The 21,247-nt window shown below is 39.5% G+C and overlaps 1 long non-coding RNA gene across 1 annotated transcript in view; it reads left to right on the forward strand.

Annotated features, from left to right (window-relative positions):
• The window catches only part of LOC103306676 (uncharacterized), a 98,245-nt gene that overhangs the window by 17,872 nt on the left and 59,126 nt on the right, over nucleotides 1–21,247 (forward strand). Inside the window, exon 2 of the long non-coding RNA XR_509613.4 lies at nucleotides 13,585–13,693. This is a non-coding gene — a long non-coding RNA (uncharacterized LOC103306676). The remainder of the gene's footprint in view (nucleotides 1–13,584; nucleotides 13,694–21,247) is intronic.

Here is a 21,247-nt window from a genome sequence, read left to right on the forward strand (position 1 = left end):
TCTTGGGAGCAAATCTTTCTGCATCATAACAGATGGAATATATTATCAAACAAGGTGACGTGCTGCCAATATTTTAACAAGGGGCTTTCACAAAATGTTTATCTATTAATAGATTGGAAGGCCAGAAGAGACAACTGTGGTCATCTAGTCTGACCTCCTGCATATCACAAACTATAGGACTTCCTTGAATTAACTACTGCTTCACATCCAAAAGGTTAAAATAAAGTATGTCTTTTAGAAAAACATGTAATCTTGTTTTAAAGATTTTCACTGATGGGGGAGTAGGCCACAATCCTGAGTAAGTTTTTCCAATGATTAATTACCTTCACTGTTAAAATTTGCACCTTATTTCTAGTATGACTTGGTCTAGTTTCACCTTTCAGCCACTGGGCATTATACCTATAATGGAATGCTAAACTATATTTCATTGTTAAGCCACTAGGTAGCACTTTGTGTGAAATACTGTAGAATCTCAGAGTTCCAAACACCAGAGTTCTGAACTGACCAGTTAACTATACACTTCATTTGGAACCAGAAGTACACAATCAGGCAGCAGTAGAGACAAAAAAAAAAAAAAGCACAGTACAGTACTGTGTTAAACATAAAATACTAAAATAAATAAAGGGAAAGCAGCATTTTTCTTGTGCAGAGTAATGTTGCAAAGGTGAATTGGTTACAAGTTCAGTTGTAAACTTTTGAAAGAACAACCAGAACACTTTGTTCAGAGTTACGAACATTTGAAGTTATGAACAACCTCCATTTCCAAGATATTTGTAACTCTGGGGTTCTACTGTACTTTAAACTAAACTTAGCCATGCCTGGCAGAGCATTAAAGGATCTTATACTGAACACATCTCGTGAGTATCTCTCTGGGAAGTTGGCTCTGTAGTCAGTCTATATCTGATACAGAAGCCTGATGTGCTAGTAGCCCGGCAAGCTACTGTGTACAAGAAGTACATGACATAATGTCAGAAGTAAATTAGTGACAGAAGAGAAAAACACAAGCACCAAAGCAAAAGGTTGCAGACAGAAGGAAAACAACAACAACAAAGGTTGCAGGATCTCATCAACATGCAACTCTTCAATTCCCCAGAGAACTTCAGCTTTGCCAAACCTTCACAATGGAAAGATTGAAAGCAGTATTTTCAAGATTTCAAATTGCCACTAAGCTCCACCAGGAAACTGTAGATATTCAGGTATCTTCTTTAATTTATGTTGTGGGGCAGCAGGCAGGGCGTATCTTTAAATCCTTTGACTTTCCTGAAGACAGTCACAAAGATGACCATGAAAAGGTTCCGGCAATATTTGATGCATACTTTATGCCTCAGAGAAATATGGTTTATTAAAAAGCATGTTTTCACCAGCAAATTCAAGAACCAGGGGAAAACATTGAATGTTTTATAGCGCTCTGCATGCATTGGCTGAAAACTGTGATTTTCGAACTGCAATCCATGAAAATATCAGACAGGCTGGTTATTGGCTTAACAGATAAAAATCTTTCACAGCAGCTACAACTGAAGACAGAGTTAAGCTTGGCCACAGCTATACAGATAGCAAAGCAGTCTGAACTAGTCAAACAGCAGAACAAAAGGCAGGAGCAACGTGAAGAGCCTGAAAGTAGCTTGGAAGCTGTAAACAGACACTTGAGTGTTAAAAGTCATTACCACAAAATCCCCAAGGCAAGGAGAAATTACTCCCAGGCTAAGAGGGACAAATTGAGTGCACAAGATGTTGCAAAAGGCATATCCAAAGAGATGATGCATGTCCAGCCAGAGGTTCAAGCTGTAATACCTGCACAAAATATGGACATTTTGCAGTTGTTTTAGGCACCAAAGCAGTCAGAGAGTTGACTCATATCACAGACATTGAAGAATAATTGCTTCTGGGATCTATCACTCATGACAATGCAGAACCTGCCTGGAGAGTGAAATTGAATATTTATGGCAAGACTATTGACTTTAAAATTGACCCAGAAGCTCAAGTCACAGTCGTCTCAGAAGTTATTTACAATAACCTTCAACCCCTCCCAGACCAGAAGTCACTTGACATAGTTCTGACTAGCCTTGTAGTTATCCTGAACTGCATGGGCCAGTTCACCACAGAAACTATTTACAAAGACAAAAGCTATGCATTCAGAGTGCATGTTATCAAAATATCAAAGACCAATAAGGTTTTCAGCCACAGTATGCCATCCATGATGGGCCTAGTGCAGGGGTGGCCAAACTTACTGGCCCTCCAAGCCACAAACAACAATCTTCATAAGTTCGAGAGCCTGGGCACACCTGCTGGGAGCTGGGGGTTGGGGTTTCAGCCCTGTTCCTCCTGAAGCCCCTAGCCCTGGCAGGTGCACCCTGCAGGGCTGAAGCCCCAAGACCCCCCTCCCTGCTGGGCAGAAGCCCCTACCACACCACCCTGCTGCAAGGCAGAGGTCCTGAGCTTCCCAGCCCCCAGTCTGGTAGGTGAAGAATGGGTGTGTGCGGGGGGCTCCACAAGCCAGACTTTAATGGTAAAAGAACCATATGTGGCCTGCAAGCCACAGTTTGGCCACCCTTGGCCTAGTGAGAAAGGTGGAAGAACTTGATGGAGGATTTGATGTTATTGGTCTTTTGAAAGGAGATCCAGTACAAAACAACATAAGAGACAATGCTGAACCATGCAGTGGACAAATACCCCTACCTGAAGAGACTAGCTGCAGATTTATGCAAATTCAGAGAACATTATTACCTGGTTGTAGTGGATTATTTTTCCAGGTATATAGAAATAGTGTAGTTAAAAGACATAACACGACACAATGTTATCTAGAAACTGAAATGCACTTTTGCTCATTTTGGTATTCTAGAACAACTACCGACAGACAACGGACCACAATTCATTGCAGCAGAATTTAAGTCATTCTGAATGAAATACGCTTTTGATGTTATTACTGGTCGCTCACATTACCCAAGAGTGAATGGACAGGCTGAGGGAGCTGTACAGAGAGCCAAGAAGATCCTACCACAGAAATTGTATTTATAAAAAGGCCTTAACTGAGAAAATACTCATGAGAGTACAAACAAATGAAGCTCTAAGGAATAATGATTGCTTCTTATGGGTCTCTAAGAATGTCATAAATTATATTGATGTAAAATAAGCTCCTGATAAAGCCTGTTTGTTTCTGTACTAAGGATATAAAACAGTTGATGGAAAGGGACACTCCTCAAATTTCCCAAAGGTTTGGTTAGTGTTATCTAAGCAAACTCATGATAACGTCATTGCAAATCCATTAAGATTATGATATTGGAAATAAAGATGCTGATATCAAAACAAGATGGACAATTGAAAGGTACATTAGAGCAAGTGTATGGATGACAGAAAAACATAAATAACATACGTTAATTGACCTTGACTATGATACCGAAATGAATGCTTCAAACCTGAGGTTTTACTGGACAAAGATATTTCAGACTGCTCAGAAATGTGTTGAGAGACAGACAACGAAAGCTATCTACAACTACTAACAATTAAAGTATTTAAAATCCCTTATAGTGTTAGTTTGATAACAATTCTATCTCAAGTAAACCCAGGTACTCCAAATCTAAGTCTTCTCCACTTGCCTGTGTAGCACATATATTCAGGATGCAATAAATGTAAGTAAGGATAAAGGCTCCAATCCAACAAAGTACTTAAGCATGTGAGTAGTCCCACTGATTTCAGTGGATCTACTCAGGTGCTTAATTTACACACATGCTTATGTGCTTTGCTGGGTTGGAGTCACAGGCATTATTAGTGGAGTCAGCAAGCCAAGCCGAGTGTCTAATATTCTTTCACTCAGAGAAAAGCTAGCAGCTGATATGGAATTCATCCCAATCTCACAAACTAGGAGTATCAAAGGAGATAGTATACGTTTCCAGAAATTAGTTTGACATTGTAAAATTTCACCTTGACAAACTGCAAGACAATTAGATGTTAGGGACAGATGGTTATATGAGTCAAGACACAGGTCAGACTGGGAGAATCTGCAAAGAGCAAGCTCCATCCTTGGGATCTAAAAAAGTCTACAGTTAATGGAGGTACTATTTCCAAGGAAGAAATTAGTACAACACACATTTTTGACTCACAAATAAGCAAGCAAGCAAACAAAAAATCCAGCAGGAACTAGTAGCAAATATCCAATTTTAGGTTTCAGTAAAACACTGAATAAATGGAAATGGTATTTGGATGACCAAATAATGGTGAGAAGAATAAATGATATAGTTACATGTATTATATTGGATCATTTATTTACAGCTGAATGTTATAAGAAGCAAAACCAATAACAAGTCACTTCTCACCTCACAAAAATCAGCATATTAATTCCATGTTCCCTTTACTAGATTGTTTGGTTAATAACTTGCTCTTGTTATCTGTCATTACACATTATAAACGAACTTTATTGCCTAGAGAATATCTACTTTAGATTAAAAATATATGAATTACAGGATGAAGCCTCTAATTGTAATTAAAGGTTGTTATTGCCATTTTTCTTGTATAAAGTGATGTTGATTACATTTACTCAGAGAAGAATGACTTTTTCTTTATGAAAGGCCAGACTGTGATACCATTACTCACATTCAATAGTACCTTACAACACTAATAGTCCCATTAAAATCCAAGTAGCTACTTGTAGAGTAAGATGGTAAAGTAAGTCTCACAATGTAGCCCAAAATAATTAATTCTTTTGATTCTTTAAAAAAAATTAAGTAGATTAATGAACTGTGGAAAGGCTAAACACTTTACTACGATTGCTCTTTTGCTCATACTATTAACCTAGAGGCCAAAATTTTCAAACTTTAATGCCTAAAATAAAGCATTTAAGTCTTTATTTCAGTGTGAGATTTTCAGGTATGCTAATCCCCTGAAGCTCTTACTGGCTCAGTGTAAAAGGTAAATTGACATGATCATAATCATATAGACCACGTCAAAGCAAAGTTTGTTGATAGTGGCATCTCATCCTATTTGGCTTCAGATATGTATTTAAAGAATTATTCAGCTGAAGGAAAATAGCTGGAATTAAGGTGGATATAATTCAGTGAAGCATTAGGACTTCATTATAAGAGTGTGTGTTGTACCCTGAGGTTAGCATTGAATCTGCTACATTTCCCTAAATACATGCTTCAGATATGGTTTATACAGTATATGATTGGCATTGCCATACACACATCTATTTTTATTGATAAACCAGGGCCAACAAAATTTTTTGTTGAAGTTTGGCTATTTAGGATATTTTTATCATATAGTTTTTTTTTATTTGCCTCTGTCATCAAATTCCAAGAGGTCTTTTGTTTCACAGAGGTTTGTATCAGCAGCTTTATACTGCAAGATACAATTGTTTTACTCATAGAACTCACTCAAATAGTACAGTTCACATGAATTCCTTATTTTATCTGGTGCTAAACAAATATGGTAAACTGCATCTTGTATTTGTACTGTTTTGACTGGAATGACCTAGACAAGCAGCTGTACCTTCACATCAATACACTTCAGCAACATTCTTTCAATTCTCAGTAATCACAAAACTGAGCCAGTTCTTAGTTCAGTGATTTCACTGTTCTGTAAAGCAGGCAGTATTACAAAACACTTCTCCTAACAGATACCTGTGAATGGCCTCCAAAATCTAGCCAGCATCCCCCTACTTTTCCAGAAGCTATCCCTATTACTAATCCTATTCTCATGGTAAAATGAACAGGCTTCGCATAAACATGTTAGGAAAAAATATTTCACTCAGAGGGTGGTGAAGCACTGGAATGGGTTACCAGGTGGGAGGTAGTGGAATCTACATCCTTAGAGGTTTTTAAGGCACGGCTTGACAAAGCCCTGGCTGGGATGATTTAGTTGGGGTTGGTCCTGCTTTGAGCAGGGGGTTGGACTAAATGACTTCTTGAGGTCTCTTCCAACCCTAATCTTCTATGATTCTATGTCTGTGTATGATGTGTCCTCTGCTATGTCTACATGGCAAGTGGGAGTGAACTTCTCACTCTACCCCCTGGGTCCAAGCTCGGGTGGCTAGTCTGCACCTCTGTCAGTGCCACAACCTTTACACAGCTACTTTTAGTGCACTAGTTCAAGCCCCGGTAGGACAAGTCTGTCTACCCGGGCTGGTAGGCTCGCTCCCAGCTGCCGTATAGACATATCCTTAGTGGCTGTCCCAAAGGAAAGACAAAGGGCCTAGTACTACAACCATTAACCAAGGACTTTAGCTTACGTGGTAAACATCTGCGTTTTCAGAATTAAAGAGCCAGAATTCAGTTGTGGACCCTTAAGAGGTGTGTGTGTGTGGCATGTAGTGACCCCCTATATATCCTTTAGATTGCAAAACAACCATATTACCCACCCAGACCAGTTCATCAGAGGTTTAGGTTGCCTAAACATATCCATTCTAAAGGCCTTTTTCAGTTTGTCATACTTTTCTCAAACTTTCACCTTTCACAATGAAGTCTTCCAGACTTCTGGTGTCTAATTGAGATTGGATTTTTGTCTGCTTGCTTTTAAAAGGTTGAGCAAGAATGGTTTATCAGTTTTTGAATATGAGGACATGGAGAGAAAATCATTAAGTGTATTCTCAGAGCACTTCTAGGAAGTAGGGTAAGTATTATTCTCATTTGATAGATGGGAAAATTGAGGAGCAAACCCTGTGTATACCTACACCCTTACTCTCAAGAAACACAGGGTAAAAAGTGATGGGTTGTGGATGGAAATGGCTGTATCTGAAGAGACAGTGGTGTTTAACTTTGGACTCACCATGGTAACTTGGTGACTATGCTCTTATCAGTACAAGATTAGGTTTTCCTTTGTTCTCTCTCTTCCTCATCATTTTTTAAGCTGGTGCTTATGCAGGCAACATTCTGCACCTGTGCTATGTGGGAGGGTCAAATAGCAATATCAGACTCTGAAGGTGCACTAAAAAAAATAATAAAAAAATAGAACAATCTTTCAGTTGGAATAAAATCAAACTCCTGTTAGATGGTGAGCTTTCTCGTATTTCAAAATGTGTGCGGGCTCTGTTTACAAAATTACTATTACATATTGTTTGTTAAGGTCAGATGATGTGCTTAGTATTGCATAAGGCACAAATAAAGACATTCCTCACCATGGGGAGATTATAATAAATTAAGTTACAGCTAAAACAAGATGCCCTGCGAAATCCAGAGGGAGGTTGCTTTTTTCCCCTTTCCTGCTTTACAGTTTCTTAATCCCCCTTCTTAGAAGTTGTTGTGGAAAAGATACTAGGCTGATTCACTGACTTGATTTGTAGTTGTGGTAGTCTTGGAAGAAGTGGGTTTTGGCAGGGATTTGAATGAGAAGAAGGAGGCCCAGTCCAATGAAATTAAAAAGTTGTTCCATGCAGAATAGGTAGTGTAGGAGGAGAAAAACTCAGAGGTGATAGTGGGAGAAGGGAATGCATGTTTTCTGTGTATATATATCTTCCTACTGTATTTTCCACTGAATGCATCCGATGAAGTGAGTTTTAGCCCACGAAAGCTTATGCCCAAATAAATTTGTTAGTCTCTAAGGTGCTGCAAGTCCTTCTCATTCTTTTTGCTTTTTTGCAATGTCACCAGACTGCTTCTCTTGCCAGACTGGGGAAGAGATAACAGACAGTTAGAACAAAATGAAGATTTCAGCTACAGCTGGCTGAAAATTTTCCAACAAAACAGTTTTCTATCAGAAAATGCTGATTGGATAAAATCGAAATGTTCTGTGGGAATGTGTTGATTATGTCAACATCTTTGATGGGAAATGATCAAAATGATTCACTTTGATAAGATCAACATCTTTCATTTTGTATTTGTATTATAATTTATAACATTTCAACTATGTTATGTTATAACATAAAAGTTGAGATGATAAAGTTGAAATGAAACATCATGATAAGGTTGTTTATGAAACAAATATTTGGAAATGTTTTGTGGTGAATTTTGGCTTTTTGTTCCAATCTAGGTTGAAAGGAAAATTTGAAATGTCATAAATTTCCCATGGGATGAAAATTCCATTTCCCACCCAGCTCTAACCAAAGAACCGAGTGCACACTTTAAAACAGAAATCGTGCATCAGGAGTTTGAAAAGATGTCTCAGCTTGTTTCTATGAATACACTGCATCTTGCCTGCTCTTTTGAATGAGGAAAAACATTTTCTATCAACTCTACCCTTTCTCGAATGAACACAACCCTCTAGATACCAGAGAAAGCAGATGGCATAGGTAGAGTAAATTCTAAAGAGTTCTTGTGTAAATGGTGTGCAGCTTGCCTTGTTGTCAATTTTAAAGGTCATTGTTACATGTAAAAAGATTTTATGGTGCCCTTGCTGAGGGTACCCGAAAGAAAGAGGTTTACAGTCAGAACAGGTTATGGCACATAGGTTGCAACTTTCATTAAATACAAAACAAACAATAAACAATACCCAACAAGTGGATACAGATGATCATTTGATCAGAGGCCATCCCTTTTTATCAATTTAAATTCCATTGTAAACTATATGGTCTTTAGACTGCAAAACAACCACATAGAACACCCCAACCAGTTCAGCAGTGCAGTGGAGGTGCTACTAGGCTAACATCCTATAGTCTCCGATTGTGAGTTTACAGTCCTGTGAAAACATTAACCCCCACCCCATGCACCTCCATGAAGGAAAGCAGCCAGATGATTCAGCAAACTTGCCACCTTTAAGAACTAGGGCTAAGTCCTCAGCTGGCAAAAAATGGCCTAGCTCTATTTACTTCCTTAGAGCTACACCAACATAGACCAGCTGAAGATCTGGCCCTAGTTATGCTACTAGATGCCTTGGCTGCCATCCTGTCAAACAAGTCACTAACAGCCATCCCTCAGTCTAAACAGATTTAAATAATCAGACTGAAGACTCTGTATTTGTTGAGTATCTTCCAAAAGAGGAACAAGAAATTCCCATACACCTAAGGGCCTCCCTTCCATACTTCTAGGTAAACTAAAGCATCTCATGGTTTTCCTGGCTCATTTTATTTCCACTGCCAAGGAGACTGCCTGCCCTACCAGGGCAGGAGCACATCAGACCAAGTCAGCATGGCCAGAAGGCATTGATTTGCAGGTCCTGATAATCTCTCTTTACTCTAACAAATAGCACTAAACCCAACAAATGTACTAAAGCACTGCCACTTAGAGGAAAAAGTTCACAGAGGCTCGCTTTCAATCCACACTCAAAGGCATGATTCGATGCCACCTCAGACCTCGTATGCCTGCCCACACATTTTTACCCACACATACAACGAGTTTGTGCTTTTTTCCCCTTCCTGTGTGAAAACTCAGAAATACTATTATTTATTATGTTTATTGTGGACCCTCAGAGATTCCATGTCCAGTAATTGAAGCCAGCTGGAGACGGAGGGATTACACAAAATGAAAAGCCACTGATTACTCGCTACTTACTCAACACAGAGCCAACAATTACTTTCATCCTTCTCCTTTTATTTACTCTTTTTAAGGACTTATTAAGATAAAAGATGACAGCACTGCAGTACTGAGCCCTTTTGATTACTTTCCTTACCAAACTGAATGTATTTCTCACGATGTTTAGACCTATCAATTTAGACTTATCCTTCTAGCCTAGCTTGGCTTTTTAGGCTGGATGCATCTCTCTGAGTTTTATCTCAAGAACATTTTCTCTGCAAACCCTAACAAAGGCTACGTCCTCACTACGGAGGAGGGGGGGAGGAGTGTCGATTTAAGATACGCAAATTCAGCTACGCAAATAGCGTAGCTGAATTCGATGTATCGGAGCCGACTTACCCTGCTGTGAGGACGGCGGCAAATTGACCTCCGCAGCTCCCCCATCGACGGTGCTTACTCCTACCTCCGCTGGTGGAGTAGAAGCGTCAATTCGGGGATCGATTGTTGCGTCCCGATGAGACGCGATAATTCGATCCCTGAGAGATCGATTTCTACCCACCAATTCAGGCGGGTAGTGTAGACCTGCCCAAAGAGTGGTATGTGTGCACAGTATTAAGCTTTGAGGGCCTGATCCAAAAATCACAGAAGTCAATGGAAGTCTTTGACTTCAATGGCTTTGGATCAATCCTTTTTTTTGGGTGGTCTTGGATGTTTTTACTGGGAACTCCATGTGAGGCGCCATTAAGTCTTTGTTTAGTAAAAACAAGTAATTATTTGAGGCAAAAGTAACAAGTGTAAAGATAGATTAACAATGCCAGGTTATCAGGTGATAATGCTATTATAAAAGCATACCATTATATTTAACAATGGCAGTCTGTTTTTATTAAGCTATAAATACCACTTTTTTGGTATGAACATACAATGCCATAAAATTTGAACAATGCAACATCATAGGTTATTTTGTTTTCAGTGCTAATTTTGCAAGGCACCGCTTTGACCTAGAAATGCTTATATTTTATTTCCTTTTCATATTTTATTACCCTGAACAATTTGTTCCTCCTGTGTTCTTCAGAGTTTTGTTATTATGTTGATATGGCTTTATCTGAAGATTTGGGATTTTTGAGTGGGTTGATATATTATGAACATACAATGCCATAAAATTTGAACAATGCAACATCATAGGTTATTTTGTTTTCAGTGCTAATTTTGCAAGGCACCGCTTTGACCTAGAAATGCTTATATTTTATTTCCTTTTCATATTTTATTACCCTGAACAATTTGTTCCTCCTGTGTTCTTCAGAGTTTTGTTATTATGTTGATATGGCTTTATCTGAAGATTTGGGATTTTTGAGTGGGTTGATATATTACAGTATTTCAAGGATGTTTTGAAAGACTAAATTTAATAGTTTACTTAATACATAAAAATGTCCTTTGGCCTAATTTTGTTTGGAAGCTGAATAGCAGACAGATCAATAAATACACAGTCATATGCATTATATTTAATATGTTATTGTATTTGCTACCAACAATACATTTATACAACACTAGAAAATCTACTTTTAAGTTTAAATTAATACATTAATTCAATGAGTGGCAGGTTGAATTTAGGGAATTTAATTTTGAAGGAAAACAAGATAGTTTACATTCTAAGGCAAAAGGCTGCTGTAATGCTCATAAGACCATAAGAATGGCCATGCTAGGTCAGACTAATGGTCCATCAAGCCCACTATCCTGTCTTTCAACAGTGGTCACTGCCTAGATGCCTCAGAGAGAATGCACAGAAAAGAACAATTGTCAAATGATCTATCCCCTATTGTTCTGTTCCATCTTCTGGCAGTTAGAGGTTTAGGGACATCCAAAAATGGGGTGCATTCCTGACCATCTTAGCTAATAGCCATTGTTGGTCTTAACCTCCATAAATGTATCTAATTCTTTTTTTAGCTCAGTTTTACTTTTGGCCTTCACAACATCTTCTGGCAACAAGTTCCACAGGTTGATTGTGCATTGTGTGAAGTTTTAAACCTGCTGCCTGTTAATTTCATTGAGTGACTCAAAATTCTTGTGTTATACGAAGGTGTAAATAACACTTCATAATTCAGTTTCTCTAAACCATTCATGACTTTATAGACCTCTATTATATCCTCCCTTTGTTGTCTCTTTTCTAAGCTGAATCCTCTCAGTCTTTTTAACCCCTCTGCATCCTAATCTAAACCTCCTAATAATTTTTGTTGCCCTTCTCTGTACTTTTTTGAATTCTAATATGTATATTTTTAGATGGGGTGACCAGGACTGTATGCGGTACGCAATGTGTGGACATTCCATGGATTTATATAGTGGCACTATGATATTTTCTATCTTATTATCTACCCCTTTCCTAATGGTTCCTAACATTGTTAGCTTTTTTGACTGCTGCTGCACATTGTGCAGATGTTTTCAGAGCACTATCAACAATGACCACACAATCTCTTTCTTGAGTGGTAACAGCTAATTTAGACCCCACCGTTTTGTAAGCATAGTTGGGATTATGTTTGCCAATGTGCATAACTTTGCATTTATCAACACTGAATTTCATCTACCATTCTGTTACCCAGTCACCCAGTTTGGGGGGATCCCTTTGTAACTATTCACAGTCAGCTTTGGATTTAACTATCCTGAGCAATTTTGTATCATCTGCAAACTTTGCCACATCACTGTTTACCCCCTTTTCCAGATCATTTATGAATATGTTCAACCGCTCTGATCCCAGTACAGATCCTTGGGGCACCTGCTATTTACCTCTCTCCCTTGTGAAAACTCACCATTTATCCCTATCCCTTATTTCCTATCTTTTAACCAGTTATTTATCCATGAGAGGACCTTCCCCCTTATCCCATGACTACTTTGCTTAAGAGCCTGTGATGTGAGACCTTGTTAATGGCTTTCTGAAAGTCCAAGTACACTCTAACAACTGGATCACCCTGGTGGGCATGGTTTCCCTTTACAAAAGCTACATTGACTCTTCACTAACATATAGTTTTCATCTATATGTTTGATAATTCTGTTCTTTTGTATAGTTTCAATCAATTTACCTGGTACTGAAGTTAGGCTTAGTGGCCTGTAATTGCCAGGATCTCCTCTAGAGACTTTTTTCAAAATTGGTATTATATTAGCTCAGGATGAAAAACATCTTTAGCTGTAGTTAGCCTAGCTAATCCACATCAGTGGATGCAAGGTTAACCAAGTAGGAAAAATTGACATTCATTTGCCACTGGGTTTGTGAACTTTGCTCTCTTGGTAGCAGAGGCCCAGAAAAAAAAAACAAATAGACTGTTAATTCTGTCTCCAAGGAACTTATATGTGAACTCACCCTGTCATTAAACTGTTCATGTACTGCATACTGCCCCCAAATGGGTGAATTCAAACCGCAATTGTAGTTTTTTTTATATTGGATTACAGTCATTGTCATTAACTTCCAATTTGAAATCACACTCTGACTTAACATTTGTTGTTATTTCGTGTTCAGTTTCCTCATGTTTTAAAGCTGTTGATTGAAGTTCACATTTTACAATGCTTGCTACAATATCGTAGGTGAATAAAGGTTCAGTGCATCTGAATGGAACAATATGTATTCAATATTCTGAAATCTGGGATGAAATTCTGGCCCCATTAAAGTTGATGGGGAATTTTTCCATCGACATCATGGAGGCCAGGACTTCACCAATGGTATTGAAGGCTTTCATACCTTTATCCCTGACCTTACCTGATTTCAGTGTGACAGGGAGTCCTTATATTTCACACATTACAATTGAAATGCTAGTACAATTAGTACATATTTCCATGGTTTCCTTTGCAACGGCGATAAAAAAAGAGACAACATTCTCTGCTAGAAGCCACTGACAAACTGATAGATTAGATACGTGTCATTTTCAGCACAGTAAAGACTTGCTCCCTGCAATTGTTGCAGTAAATGCTTAGAAAAAAGCAGTGCATATTTATGTCTTGGACCAAATGCAGCTCCAGGAGACCAGTTGATTTTGAAGAGTTCTTTACTGATAACTGATTTCTATGGAAGCTGTTGATCAGCTTTCTTCTGGGTAGAGTTACCGGAGGAATATCTCAGGTTGTTGGCTGCCCATTTTCTCAAAGTGTCTTATATGTAAAGAAGGTTGATAAAATGTTGACTTTATTTAACTTCTTTTGTCTTATAAAAAAGTGTCTATCTCTATTATAGGTGCCGGGATCTGCAACAGTATCCTGATGCAGAAATCAAGACCATCATCAGGACCTGATAACTTGCACCCAAGAGTTTTAAAACAATTGGCCAAGGAGCTTTCTGAATAGTAAGATGTTGATATTTAACAAACCTTAGCATGGTTGGGAAATTCTAGAGAATATGAAAAAAGCTAATATTTACCAATATTTAAAAAGGGTTAGCAGGATAGCCCAGGACAGGCCGGTTACCTTGACCATTGACCCTGGGCAAAACCATGGAAAGGCTGATATGGTTTATGATTAATAATAAAAAAAATCAAATAATTATTGCTAATTAATAAACATGTTATTATGGAAAATAGGTTTTAGTTAACAAAGTTGTTTTTTGATGAGATTACAATTTTGACACGGTAACTGTATTGACACAAAGATTTAGACTGCTGTAAGGCATTTGACTTAGTACCACATGATATGCTGATTAAAAAATAGCACTATATAAAAATCAGTTAACACATATTAAATGGATTAAAAACTGGCTAACTGATAGTTCTCAACAATAATTGTAAATGGGGAAAAATCATCCAGTGGATGTTTCTAATGGCTGCAATGACTGGGGCATGGACGGTCAGGCCTACTGGTCAGAGCAGGAGTCAGGCCTAGTGGCCTGAGCCAAAGGTCAAAATCAAAGACAGCATCAGGTACCAAGCTGATGGTCAGAGCTTCAGACAGAGTCAGGTATCAGGCCAAGGTCCAGAGCCAGAGACAGCATCAGAGGTACGGTAGAAAAGCAGGGACCTGGAGTAGGGCAAGACGTCTGGAACTGGAAGTAGATGGGAGTCTGAGATAGGAGCAGGAGACAGGTAAGCAGGAAGGGTCCATGGTAACAGCCAGCCTGGAATTCTTCTAGTGCTCAGACAAATACCTGTTGTTACTTCCTGGTTTATATAGCACTCCTCAGCCAATTACGGGGGAGGGAGAAGCTGGATGTTTCCTGCAACTGGGAGCTTTGAGTGAGTGGCCCTCTGCAAGCTAACCATTTGCTAGACCTTTCCCTGGTCACTTAGATGAGCTATTGGGTGATGGTCATGGCCTGAGCATTGCCTGGGAAGCCATACACCTGCTTTCAAGTCCTGTGATCCCTCACAGTGGGATCCCCACAGATCTGTTCTTGGTTCAATATCTTTATCAATGATCTGCAAGAAAATATGAAGTAATTGTTGGTAATGTGTGCAGAGGTTATAAAAATTGGTTGCGTGGTAACTTCTGATAAAGTCAGGTCAGTTCTGCAGAGTGATCTGAATTGTTTGGCAGGATAGGCTCATTTGAACAACATGAATTTCAGTGCAGCCAAATGTAAGGTCATACATCTCAAAACAAAGGACGTGGGTCACACTTATAGGATTGGGGAGTGTATTTTTGAAAGCAGTAACTCTGAAAGGAACTTGGAGCTTGGGGTCATGCAGGACACCCAGGATATTCCAGTGTAATGCAGCATATAAACAGGGGAATATTGAGGAGACATAGGGAAATGGTGAAACCCTATATATGGCATTGATCAGACCATTACTGGTGTTCTAGTGTCCACACTTTAAAAAGCATGTTGACAAATTGGACAAGTTTCAGAAAAGAACTGTATGAATGATCTAAGGTCTGGAAAACCTGCCTTACAGTGAGAGACTAAAGAAGCTCAGCCTATTTAGCTTATCCAAAGAAGATTAAGGTGACTTGAACATGGTCCACAAGTTCCTACATGGGGCAGATGGGGAGGGTGAAAGATTACTGATAGCTGAGGGGTCTTTACTATGGCAGACAAAGACAATATAAAATCCAGTGGCTAGAAGTTGAAGCTAGACAAATTTAGACTAGAATTTTTAACAGCTAGGGGACTTAAGCACTGGAACAATTTACCAAGAAACTTGGTGCATTCTCTGTCACTTGAAAAGATTGGATATCTTTTAAAAAGATAACTTCTGGCTGAACTAGTACATATGGGCTTGATGCAGGCATTACATGGTGAAATCGTATGGCCTGTATTATGTAGGGGTTCAGAATGAATGATCATATGGTCCTTTCTGGTCTTAAAATATAGAAAGGGAGGAGTTGTGCTTGGAACAGGACCTGTGGGGTGGGGTAAATTGATTGAATGACACCTTTGAGCTCCCCAGTCCCAAGAGCAACTGGTAGCTGGTTTGGCTCCCAACACAAATTAAAGCAATCTCAGGGCTGCTTTAATTTATGGCAGTTTATAAAGGCCACTTAGGAAGTGGTATGTTAGCCAAGAACCTAAGAAGTGTGACATGCTGTAGCCATGTCCTTCCATTCCCCATACACTCCCCAAACCTCTCTTCCACAAGCAGTCTAAGAGGGGTACATAGATAGCTTTACTCCAGCCATGGATTCCTTCACACAGAGGGAATCCTCAGATGCCCATACAGGACAGCTTTACTGACTCTTTGCTCTGTCAGGGATGTGCAAAGGGACTGTAGGGTGGACAGGATCTTATTCAATAGAGATAAAAACAATGTATCGGATGAAGATTTTTTTTATAACAGGAAATAATGAAAGGTTACCTATTTTGTTTTGTTTTGTTTCTATTTTACATAGGGCAATTTGTCCAGGTTTTCCTGATATTTAATTATGGAAAAGATCACACTGCATTTTGCCATATTCAGACACAGTCCCAATGACTCATACTAAACTATCCGACTATTAGTGTGTAAATATTTTTTATTATTCTAGAAGAACACCAGCACTTACATATTTATTCCTTAAATGCCTTACTAATCATAAAAAGAAGAACAGGAGTACTTGTGGCACCTTAGAGACTAACAAATTTATTAGAGCATAAGCTTTCGTGGACTACAGCCCACTTCTTCGGATGCATATAGTCTATATGCATCCGAAGAAGTGGGCTGTAGTCCACGAAAGCTTATGCTCTAATAAATTTGTTAGTCTCTAAGGTGCCACAAGTACTCCTGTTCTTCTTTTTGCGGATACAGACTAACACGGCTGTTACTCTGAAACCTGTCATTACTAATCATAGTCCTCCATTATGTTTTTATCCTATTTTTCTTAGAGTCTTACTACTGATCAGTCCCTCCATCTATGTGTCTTAGGTACTCATGTCACTCCCATTATATAGTATGAGTGCCTCACACCCTTTAATGTATTTTTCCTTATAGCACCTCTGTGCTTACAATCTAGCTTCAGGTATACCATAACAAGTGAGGATGACAAACAAAATGTAGGAATGGTTACAGTAACAGGATCACATCACAGTTACTCACTGATGTCTAGACACATCCTATGGGTTTGGCTAATTTAGATTTTTGTTTTAAGTACTCCATCAACCAACTAAGATGAGCCTCATCCTAACAATTGAAATTTCAGAATAAATGTGAAGAGTTTAAGAAGTCAAAAATGTAGTAGTCACATTGTCAAGCCTAAGTCTGATTTCCCCCTAAACTTCACAGTATACATTGACACTAAATAGAATTTGTAAAATCCCAGGACTAAATTCTCTGTTGGTGTAGAGAGGTGTAGAGAGGTGGAACGCCATTGAAGTCAATGCCCACTTACACCAGCAGAAAATTTAGCCCCAATTCTTTATTTAAAAACCTTGGTTTTAGTTTATTACTAGGGGATTAGCAAGAGTCCCAAAGTGAGGGGTATATTATCTAACATCTGCCTACTCCAAGGTTGCTTGTGTCTTGGTCCTTGGGTAGGCTGCTCCTTCTAACATCCTTTTCCAGTCCTCTGAGTGCTTCCACTTCCCTCTGTGGTGGACCCCATGATCCAGTCAGTCTGACTGGCTCTCTGGTTGCCATCTGTGATACCTAGCAGGCCCAGTGGGCTTGGCACCTTGGCTGAGATTCCCATCAGCCCCTTGTGCACAGTAACAGCTTGCGGTGACACAGAAGCAGTTTCTCCAAAACAAAGTATGATTTGTGTTGCCAAAAGGTACACAGCACTCAGAGAAATGGATTTAAAATAACAGACACCTATACACATATGGTGTCACCTATGCTTGCCATTCCTTTCCAGCACCTAGCCCTGGCGTTCTCTTGGGGACCATGTTACAGCCTTGCTGCAGACTCTTGATTCTCAGTCAGTCTCTCTGTGTCAGGCTGTAGTAGTAGACAACCCTTTCCCCTCCCTCCTTCTTTGTAGGTGAAGTCTTTTAACAGAGCAGTGTTTTTTTGAGCTCCCTCTTCTCAGCCATGGCAAACAGACCTGTCTCCAGGTTTGGGGCTAACTGTCCTTATTCACAGCTATTATGTTTGAGGGGATGCTCCTTATACAGGCTATGGCTTTACCTTTTCTGTGTGGTTTCTGTACTAACCTCTTTTGATCTAACTATGCTTTCAGGCAGGATAGTATGGCACAGATATACTGAGGAGCATATTTTATTTTTTTAAATCCAAATACTTCCCAGTTCTCCACAGCTTGCCCCCTCATCTGAAGCATCTGGTTCTTATTGATGTTATTGTTCTTTCTTTGTTCTTACAATTCCTCCTTCCATCCCGCACAAGTGTCTGTTATTCTTGCTGAAACATGGGGAGCAGGAGCCTGAAGAGAACAAAATTAAGCAGAATACTGCTACATTGTAAATTGGTTTTGATGACTCAGACTAGCTTTTTTTCCAGAAATAATTCCAGATCATGGTAGCATTTAGTAAGAACACTAAAAATATTGGCACACTATTGTGATGGGTTACCCCCGGGATGCCCTCTGGATCTGGGGTACCACTGAACCCCCTGGCCCACCAGCCTGGGCTCCCTCTCACACTGTACTGCTGTGACAAGCTGCAAAGCCCTCCAGCCTGCACTTTCACCAGCATTCACACAGGTAGGGTTACATGCAGGGTCTATAACCACCAGCTTCCCAGGCTAGGACCCCAGAGCAGTACCTGCCTGCCCTGGTCAAATCTGGTTAGTATATGGGTTTAATACCTGGTCTGCCTCTCCCTCAGTGTGAAGAGAACAATGCACACTTGTGGTAACCAAGCAGAGATTTTTCCCAGTCACAGCTCACTGGTTTAGATTAAAACAAAAACAAGTTTATTAGCTACAAAAGATAGATTTTAAGTGATAGCAAACCAATCAAAGCTGATTACCTTGCAAGTTAACAACAAACGCAAACTAATCTTAATATACTAAATAGACTGGATATGAATTAACAGATTCTCACCCTAACTGATGGTATAGGCAGACTTGTAGATTCTTAAGGCACAAGCTACCACTTGCTTTGCAGCTTGAAATCCCCAGGTGTTTCATACGCAGGCTAGAAATCCCTTTAGCCTGGGTCCAGCACTTCCCCAGTTCAGTTGTTGGTCCGCAGGTGTTTCCAGAAGTCTCCTTCTGTGACATATGACGTCACTCCCTGCCTTATATAGCTTTAGCATATGGCGGGAACCCTTTGTTTCAAAATTGGTTCCCAGACCAATTTGTGGAAAAATACTGACATCCCAAGATGGAGTCCAGCATCATGTCGCCTTGTCACATGTCCGCGTAGAGTCATAGCAGCCATTATTTACAGGCTGTCTGTAGTGTTCTCAGGAAGGCTCCCCAGGTGGGAGATAAACTTCTCCTAAGGCCTATTGTTTTTCCTAATGGCCCATTGCCCTGAATAGCCCTTCCCCGTCCACTATCTAGACTGAAAGCATCAGGGGAGAGGGAGGGATATCTCAGTGGTTTGAGTATTGGCCTGCTAAACCCAGGGTTGTGAGTTCAATCCTTGAAGGGGCCACTTAGGGATCTGGGGCAAAAATCAGTACTTGGTCCTGCTAGTAAAGGCAGGGGGCTAGACTCAATGACCTTTCAAGGTCTCTTCCAGTTCTATGAGATCGGTATATCTCCATATATTGTCTAGTGGGCCTTACCAAGGTCTAACTACATTTGAAGTACAGATACATAGTCAATATTCATAACTTCAGATACAAAAATGATACATGCATACAAATAGGATAATCATATTCAGTGAATCATAACTTTTCCAATGACACCTCACATGACTTATCTTGCATAAAGTACACCATAATTATGCTATAAGCATATCATAATGATATCACTATGAAGAATATGGGGTGCAGTGTCACATTGCTGAAACATGGGAAGCAGAAGCCTGAAGAGAACAAAGTTAAGCAGAATACTGCTACATTGTAAATTGGTTTTGATGACTCAGACTAGCTTTTTTCCAGAAATAATTCTAGATCGTGGTAGCATTTAGTAAGAACACTAAAAATATTGGCACATTATTTATTCCTAGGAAAATTAATTCTACATAAAATCCTTCTTGCTAGTCTTTGCTATCATAACAAGTTTCAAACTCTGTCTCCTCACTACACCAATAACCTCCAACAATTTGCATAACTTCAGCTCTCTTGAATATGTGAAGGAAATATAGAGTGGAATTATACAGCTCTTGAGCCCAAATGACATTATTGTGTTCTTTAATTAAACACTGCCATAACAACTGCAATGTGTTTGCTCTCCGCAGTCAGAAGAAATAAAACTGGTGAGGACAACAAGAATTTTGAGGAGTTTTGATGCAATAAATGACAACCAGCCTGTGCATGTAGTGAGTCACTCATAACAATCATCACATGAAAACAGGATAGCTCAGTGCAAAGGTCATACATTCCTCCCTGATTTTGCTGTCACCGGGGGAGCCAGGTATAGCATGGCCCTAGAAGTTTACAACTTACCAAATGTACATTGTGTTGTTCTTGCTTATTCATGAGAGACCGTGGATGTTCAGAACATGGCAGTCCACCTACACAGCATGCAGTAGAAGATTAGTGCATTTTTATTACCCCTGCCCAGCTGTCACCTTTACAGATGCTATTCATGAATCACAAGTGCAATTCAGACACAAACATAAAATGCCAGCAGAATGGCTTCATTTTTGACAATGCTGTCAAATTCTGGGAATGTCAATGGAAAACTTAATATCTGCTCAGAGAGAGCTTGCAGCAAGCTGTAAATGTAAGATCTTTTATATATATAAAAATGATTGAGAACACTAACAGCCCTCAGCTGTCTCATCCTGTAGTGCCCTGCTGAAATTTAGCACAAACAGGTAGAGGCTGCTATTCAAGCTGTCAGGGCTAGTAGTTGTTCTGATGTTGAGTTTCATAGCTATGTATTAAATTGTGATGATACAGCTGGAAACACCCTGGATGCTCTGAAGTCTTAATTAATAACCTATAGGGGACAAATTAATCCAGCTCATGGCTTGCAGAGTTATATGTATGGGAAACTGAAATACTTGGCGAAATGTTTGGGTTTTGATGCACTGAACAAATCACAGTTAACAAAGGATGTTTTCAGTCTCAGGCCCTAAATAAATAAATCCAACTGAACATTTCCATAGATGCAGCATGTGTTTTGGAACTAAAGTCTTTATAATCACCATCTACGCCAAACAAAAATGAGGGGACAAACTTTGTCCAGCCACAGTCAAACTCACGCGAGGTGGAGGGCAAAGGAGAAGGCCAGGATCTCTTAATAGCGTCTCCTTCAGATTAATCTGTTGGTGAGGTGCGGTTTGCCTCTGCATGGAAGTAGCAGCAGGTCTGGCACTTGAACCTTGGATATCTCTTGAAATCTATAAGGATCTTGGGGGATATGCCAGAGGCCAAGGCTTTCTGCCTATGACGGGGTCCATGCCTGCACACTGTC

This window comes from Chrysemys picta, chromosome 2, assembly GCF_011386835.1.
Source record: "Chrysemys picta bellii isolate R12L10 chromosome 2, ASM1138683v2, whole genome shotgun sequence".
Classification (NCBI taxonomy): Eukaryota; Metazoa; Chordata; order Testudines; family Emydidae; genus Chrysemys; species Chrysemys picta.